Raw genomic sequence first — 8491 nt, 5'->3', positions numbered from 1 at the left:
AATTGACAAAATTGACAAAATTGACAAAATTGACAAAATTGACAAAATTGACAAAATTGACAAAATTGACAAAATTGACAAAATTGACAAAATTGACAAAATTGACAAAATTGACAAAATTGACAAAATTGACAAAATTGACAAAATTGACAAAATTGACAAAATTGACAAAATTGACAAAATTGACAAAATTGACAAAATTGACAAAATTGCCAAATTGACAACATTTCCACCTGCCCTTCTCCAATGTTTACATAACAACCAACTGTTGGGTTACTCGCCTATTTTTAACAAATCCTGTTCCTACTCGCTCTCACCCTTTTTCCTCTCATTCTCATTTCCGGGAAAAGCTCAGCTTTTCCTTCAAGCTCCTTGCTTTGAGAGAGCACATCCAATATAACCACCCGGCAGGACCGCCTCTCGGTTCAGTCTGCGAGAGGAGTCCGTTGTGTCGAGTTCGTCGTCGCGGTCGTCAAGTCCCTTTTTAAGAACAAGAAGAAAAAAAAGAAGCTCATTTTGAGTACATAAGCGTGTGCGTGTGCGTGTGTTCGTTTCTCTTTGTGTCTCTCCACATAATAGTGTAGTAGCATTTTCGGTGTGCTTTTCTGTACATAGAATCGAGAGTGAGTTTTTTTACTTCTTCCTCTTTTTTTTTGAGCGGGGATTTTTGGTTAAAGTTTAAGGGAAGTGCACGGGTTTGAAAGTGGATTTTCCCAGGGAAGAGGAAGCGAGGGGGGGGGAAAGAGGAAGAACTTTTCTGTTCTAAATACATACACACTGAGGACCTAGGCTAATGTGGCGACTGTTGCTGACGAAGTTGTGTAATTTGGGTAGAATTTGTGAGTGTGTGTAATTTAGAAGTTTGAACCGGAAAATTGCATGAAAATTAATGTAATTTCAATGTTTCCAGGAAAATTTCTGTAAAAAATGTAGAATTAGTGAATAACATGAAGAATTTTCAAACAAAAGAAAAAAAGTTTGAAATGGTGTCATAACGAAGGAAAAGCAAAGGATTACCCCAGTGTGGAAATGGAAATGATGGTTATGGTTGGGAAAATCGTCATCGACGAGCAGTTAAATTGAATAGTAAATATGGGATAATAGCTTGTGCTGCTGCTGCTGCTGCTGGCGGAGTTGGAATCGATTTCTTGGAGCAGTTCCAACCTTAAAGTGTTGCTAACAAGGAAGAATAGTGTTGTTCCCTTAAGATTTTATCGTTGTCGTTGTAGTTATCGTCTGTGTGTGTGCATATCTGTTTGTAAATTTATTCAATGTGAACCCAAATAAAAAAAAAGAAAAACAGTTTAATTTTTGCTTACGTCACCAAAAATGAAAAAAAGAATAAAAATTGTAGTTATCAAATAGAAAAGTTAATCCTTCAGCGTAATTGTGCTTAATAGTGCTTGTTTATGTTGTTTTACCACCTGAAACAAAAAAATCTAATAAATTCACAAAACAACCGAATTCTAAGTGTGAAATGCTTGTCGTCGTCGTCGCTTGTGTTCCCAACAGTAATCAATATTTCAACTAGTTCGATAGTTACATAAATAAAAGTGTAGGAAGCAAAAAAAGCTTATGGTGACCACATGTCAAGTGACGCAGAAGGAAGATAAGTAAAAAAATTAAAAAAAAACAAGCAAGCAAAAAAGTAATGATTAGAAAATCGCACCCCGTAACACTAGTTGGTTAGGACTAGCGAAACCTACATCAACACACCTACAACTCACACGTAACAGGTAATAACCAGCAATAGTGAAATCGTACACAAAGGTGAAGAAAGGAATACTTACAACAATAGTAAGAAGAGGGAAAACGTGTCACTCACTGTTTTCTGTGTGTGTATTTTCGTTCCTGGAGCCATTGATTTTGGATTAAAACTAAACAACAAGAATAGGAAGAAAATAAGGGAAGAACCTGTGAAATATCAAAAATCAGCAGGTAATCGAGAACTTCAAGGATTTTAAGAACATATGGAGGACGTCGTTTGAGAAAGAGGTAAGCATTTTGTTTTGAATTTGATTGATCAAAAAAATAATCAATTGAATGGGACTGTTATCAACACACTAGCGTATATTAATAGAAGCTTTAAATTACACAAAAACATGAAATAGTGTTTTTTTATGAATTTATTGCACTCAATCATGTGATTTTTTTTCCTGAAACATCAATTTTTTAAAATAATAATTTGATAAACTTGGAGTCAATATCACCCAACCTTTTTATTTAGGTATTATTCAACAGTCTGTTTTACTGACATTTTGCTCAACCCATGAATTTTGAATTCTTAAAACAGTCCTAATAACAAATCAATTAATTTTCCTTTTTGAAAATGCTCCAAAACCTTTAATTTATTTAGATCACTTAATGGATAACTTTTGAAAGATGATGGTTTGATTTTTGGACAATAAATTTGAATACCTCTTTCTAAAAACGATGTAATTTTGTTGATTTTTGGTGCATTAATAAGTTTATTACAGCTTATTCGTTATCGTTAGCAAATATTAAAAGAATATATAATATTAAAGAATATTAATCAGATTTTTAAATTCAAAAGTCCGATTTCTAGCACGAATAAAAACAATTTTTCAAAACAGTCCTTAGACAAGTAGCTGGAAAATATTATGAAATAACGAAATTAGCAGAAGATAACGATTTATAAAAAAACTTATCCATACAACAATTTAAGAGGGAAAAATCGAGAGATGCAAGTTTTCGTAAAATATAAGTTCTAGATAAAATTTTCTAAAGGTCCTATCTGCATAGGAAACCCATGACTCATAGGTTGTTTTGAAAATTTACTCAAGAGTTACTGAAAAAGGATTTTAGAACATGTGAAAATTAATATTTCTAATGTTTGTAGAAATGTATTTTTTCCTTAAAGTTTTTAATTTATTCATTTTGATTTTTTTTAATGAGGGCTTTTGTTTAGATATTTGCATGACATTTTAAAAGTCATGAATCTTGAAATACTGCCTTTTGAAAAGGTCTGTTTAATTTTTAATGGTTATTTTAACCATTCGATTCAAAAATAAAAATTAAAAAGCATTGTATTTTGTCTTAATATGCCTGTCAATCACTGGAAACATATTTTTAACTGTTGGATTAAAATAATATTTTAAAGCCCAAGTCATTTAATCTTGAATAAACGAAGTTTGAATCTTATTTTTTTTGGAATTATACCTTTAGAATTAAATTGTAGTCAAATTGTTACTACACGGAATTTACCTAGCACTTGATGTGCTGATCATGAATTAAAAAAAAATATTTTCCACGAAAAAATTTGTGAACTGTACATGGAAATTTCAAAAATATACAAAATGAATTTAAACGAACCCAATCGTTCTAAAAGTGACAATGAATGCAGGGAAATGCATGTGTATTTAGTTGATTCCAGTTTTATTTTCACTAATCATTGCAAAGTATTTTGAAAAAAAAGTTGTTTGATTCAAAATTTAAAAAAAATCGCAACATAGTGATTTTAAATATTTGGAGCAACTTTTGAAATATTTTTGCTTTCTCTGGTCAATCTCATATATTTAGTAGTTTTTTAATGTTGTTTTGATGTATGCGATAAATAAAAATCATTCCACAATTTTTCGTCCATTTTTCATGTTTAACGCTCACGTCAAATGTGCCACTTCTCGAACGAACTACAATTTTTCTTTTTGAACAATCCTGGTTCAGATATTTCTTGATATCAGTTAATTTTTATAAATATAAAAAAACGACAGTTTTGTTCGAACGCGAATCAATTCAACACGGAACGTCGGATCGAGGTGCTCTTTGTTGCGTTGGGTACGTATATGCCCAAGGAAGGTTCTTAAACCAAAAAGTTACAACTTTGGCCACTCTGGAACCGATTCCGGAAAATCTGCAGATTGTATGGGAAAAGTTACGTAAAATCAAATTAAGATCACAGGAGGTTGAATAAGCAAAAAAGTTAAAAACGTCAACAAACGAAAAAAAGGCATAACGAAGTTTGTCGGGTAAGGCTTGTTTTTTTTTATAAATTTGATCATGATATACAAAAGAGTAAAAATCTCAATTTTGCTTTTTGTTGGAGTGGTTAATACCTTTTTGAAACACTATTGATTCTTTAAAAAGCTTATCACAAATGTGATAGTTTATTTTCATTCCATAATATCGTAATTCTCAGCGGGGATGCTTCAGAAATTAATATTATTTGAAACAAACATTGTCAAGAAATTTTCAGACGAGATAATTTGTTCAATATGAATGGTACACCAAATTTTTAAATCAAATGAATAGCTTTCAGTTTATTTATCTTTTTCAGTACATTATCAAAATATTGATGCCCATTTCCCTGGAAACGGGAATTATTTTTAGACGGAAAATTCCGAGAATTCTCGGGTTTTTTTTCCCGGAACGGGGAATTGGACGCTCTAACCACAACATCCAGTCAATTTTTAACATTATCATGGGGGTCACTTCCGTCAACGAGGGACAATCGGGACTATAGTCAGGATAGCAAATAAGGAAACATTATCAATATAAACATTTATTTCGAATAAAAAATAATTAATATATGTACGTAAAAATTATACTAAGTCTTTCAAAAATATATAACAAATTTAAAATAAAGATTTAAAGAGCTAGGTATTTTTCGAATCTGTAAACTGACATATCAACGATTTTCATTCACAAGCCAAATTGCTGCTGATTTTATCGTCTACTATGTATTCAACAATTCCAACTTTTTTCACAACCAACTCTGATTTTTCAGTCGTTAAACTAGTGTTAAGTTTTCAGAAGGTTAAGTTTTATTTCAATCTTTGAAACACGATTTTTTTTTTGCAATAAAATTAAATAAAATTAGAGCACTTTAATTACTTTTTTATTAGAATTTAACAGTTTTGTCACATAAGATCGCTGCAAATATGTTTTTAAAATTTATACTCAATTGCCAGTAAATATTTATTAAAACTTGAGTTTAAGATATGCAGACTCTAGCTAACTTATCTACAATTTAATATTCTTATTTTCCAAAAATAACTATTTGTATGTAGTTTTCATAAAATTCCTTGCTCAATTTTCTTTAAAATGCCACCAGAAGAAAGTGTTTTGGTCTAATAGTAAAAGTTGAAAGATTTTGGAAAATAGGCGCTGCTTATAATAGAGCAATTCTCTGAGATTTCGGTCATTCGATTTTTTTTTGTATTTTTTTATCCGACTGAAATTTTTTGGTGCCTTCGGTATGCCTAAAGAAGCAATTTTGCATCATTAGTTTGTCCATAAAATTTTCCATACAAATTTGGCAGCTGTCCATACAAAAACGATATGTGCAAATTCAAAAATCTGTACATTTTGAAGGAACTTTTAGATCGATTTGGTGTCTTCGGCAAAGTTGTAGGTATGGATATGGACTACACTGAAAAATAATGATGCACGGTAAAAATTTTTTTGGTGATTTTTAATTTCATTTTTTGTCACTAAAACTTGATTTGCAAAAAAACACTATTTTTATTTTTTTTTATTTTTTTATATGTTTTAGAAGACATAAAATGCCAACTTTTCAGAAATTTCCAGGTTGTGCAAAAAATCGAGTTATGAATTTTTTAATCAATACTAATTTTTTCAAAAAATCGAAATATTGGTCGCACAAATTTTTCAACTTCATTTTTCGATGCAATATCGAATTTGCAATCAAAAAGTAGTCTAGTGATTTTTTGATACATTGCACCGTTTTCAAGTTATAGGCATTTTTAGATAACTTTTTTGAAAATAGTCGCAGTTTTTCATTTTTTTTAAATTAGTGCCCATGTTTGCCCACCTTTGAAAAAAATATTTTTGAAAAACTGAGAAAATTCCCTATATTTTCCTTTATTGAACTTTGTTCATACGACCCTTAGTTGCTGAGATATTGCCATGCAAAGGTTTAAAAACAGGAAAATTGATGTTTTCTAAGTCTCACCCAAACAAACCACCATTTTCTAATGTCGATATCTCAGCAACTAATGGTCCGATTTACAATGTTAAAATATTAAACATTCGTGAAACTTTCCAATCTTTTCGAAAAAAATATTTCCAAAATTTTTAAATCAAGACTAACATTTAAAAAGGGCGTAATATTGAATGTTTGGCAGTGTAGTCCGTATCCATACCTACAACTTTGCCCAAGACACCAAATCGATCAAAAAATTCCTTCAAAAGATACAGATTTTTGAATTTTCACATATCATTTTTGTATGGACAGCTGCCAAATTTTTATGGAAAATTTTATGGACAAACTAATGATGCAAAATTGCTTCTTTGGGCATACCGAAGGCACCAAAAAAGTTTCAGTCGGATTAAAAAAATACAAAAATTAAAATTAAAAAAAAGACCGATTCCGTAGAGATCTGCTTAATAGAGGAATGGTCCAATCGGCACCAAACTGAGGAGTTTTGTTAAACTTCTGTTCAAGTTTGGTCCAAATCAGCGAAGGTTGAGTCAAAAAGTGTACCCAGTTGGCATGAAATGACCCAAATATCGATTAGGATTTGAACATAAGATTGCAAAACTCGAATGACAACAGCTTTCGCAAGAAGATTTCATAATATTTGTTAATAAATTATTATTATTTCTCATGTCTTTTTGAGATAGCTTTGTGAAATAAAAAAAAATCAGTATTTTAATAAAAAAATCTGTTGCAGGTTTGTTAAAATACACTGTTAAGCTTCTTTAGCGACCAATTAAGCCTTCGAGAAAAGTTAATTATGATCGCACACCATTATCCCCCACGATTTTGCACTCTCATCGCCAAACGATTACACAATTAATCCACGTACTTGGGAGCTGTGGGACCAGAGAAAAAAACCTAAAAACCATGAAATCTCTTCAAAATGGAGGGAAAAAAGCGAAATACGGACGATAAACGTCGGCACGACGCAACCGTTAAGGTCGGTTCAGAATCCGCTGGACGCGCTTGATTTGAAAAAGTATCCTAAGATGTCTCCTCGGAGCTTTGCAGCGAATCATTTCGAGAATTTTAAAGAAGGACAAAGTGAACTCTTGGGAGCAACTACTGACGGAAACTTTTTCTTTTTTTGATGTTTTGAACGAGGATTGCTGAATAAATTGAAAGTGGGAACCACAGACAAGTAGACAAAATGTTTCTTTAAATTCATCGATTGACAATTTAACGGTCAATTTGAAAAATTGAAAACTCACCACGGTGGCAGTTCTGAATTCACCACACCTCGAATTTAAAAAAAAGACCGTAAATATTGCAGTATTTTGTCATCATTAGCAAATATAATCACGAAAAACACCCCCCAAAAACAACCCCGACCCTGAAAACGACACTTTTCAACATGTTTTATCCTCGGCCCGAAGACAGAAATTCACCGAAGATCAACAGGCAAGCGGCAGCTTCCGCCGCAATCCGGCCGAGTGCTGCTGGGACCTGGGGACACCTCTCTGCGAGTATGTGTGTGCCGGGGTTTCCATGGAAAGACGCACCCCGGCGAGAGGGGAACTGATGAAAATGAACGCATTAATTTTACATTAGATTTCAGCGAAATGTGCTGAAAGTGCCGGCCGGCCTGGCCTGCCCATCATCGCACGCAAAGGTCAAATGACCCGGGTCAGGTCAGTCGAGGGCAAAAATGGTATAATTTTGAGCGAAAATCAAAATTTCAAAACGTCAGAGTGATTTTTATTTATTTGGCAACAATTTTTACAATGATCTAGTGATTTTTACTTTTTGCAAGCAACAAAATAACTTAAAATTACAAGCCCGAAAGTGACTTTTACTTTTTTTTCTATCGCCAAAACCCCCGAATGTATGCTAACATTGTGCACGATGCCTTTGGTTCTCACCTGATGCTTCGGTCTCGTCCCTCGACGGTAGCTCCGGGTTCATTCTTTCTTTTTTTTCATTCTTCTTTTTGAGTTTCAATTTTCCCGGGTTCGTATCAACCTACGCAAGTCGTTTTTATGTATATATGTAAAACACATACACACTTTGTGGAATGGATCATGTGCACATAAATGTTATGACGTAAATTAAGGGAGAAAACTTCGGAGTCGTTACGGTTTTTTTTGTGGTGGATTTTTGGGACTGTTGCTGTTTCAGACGTTTTTAAGAGTTTTTTTTTACAGAAAAATGCAAAGTATCAGCAATTAAATTGATAAAAGAAATTATAAACAAAAAAAATTTAGCATAATTTAGTTTAATTTACTTTTTTTTTTTGTTCAAATTGAAATGATATCAAACTCACCACGGAAATTTTATATTCACCACTTCTTGCAAACAGAAGGAGGCAACTTTTGACTTGGTTAAAAATAAGTGTGGTTCACGATTACTTGTTTTCAAAAAATCAACTTTGCAGGAATATTTTTGGGATTTTTTGTCCTCTAGAATGTTGTTGAGCTTGCTATTTCAAGCAAATTTGTCGAAGACACCAGAATTTTATCTCGCAATCTACGCCATCTGCACCCAAATTTTGAGAAAGCATTTGAGCAATTCTTCAAAAAACAGTTTTGGACA

General features: G+C 32.4%; 1 protein-coding gene across 6 annotated transcripts in view; it reads left to right on the top strand.

The window, feature by feature from the left end:
* The first annotated feature begins 441 nt into the window (after positions 1–441).
* LOC6045247 overlaps positions 442–8491 on the top strand; it is a 262138-nt gene continuing 254088 nt past the window's right edge. For 4 of the 6 annotated variants that reach the window (XM_038253908.1, XM_038253974.1, XM_038254039.1 and 1 more), the window contains exons 1-2: positions 442–623; positions 911–1995. The gene's annotated coding sequence lies outside the window, so the exon portion shown is untranslated. The remainder of the gene's footprint in view (positions 624–910; positions 1996–8491) is intronic. The other 2 variants (XM_038253760.1, XM_038253834.1) reach the window with 2 other exon arrangements.

This window comes from Culex quinquefasciatus, chromosome 1, assembly GCF_015732765.1.
Source record: "Culex quinquefasciatus strain JHB chromosome 1, VPISU_Cqui_1.0_pri_paternal, whole genome shotgun sequence".
NCBI lineage: Eukaryota > Metazoa > Arthropoda > Insecta > Diptera > Culicidae > Culex > Culex quinquefasciatus.
This window is presented reverse-complemented; position numbering and strand designations above follow the sequence as displayed.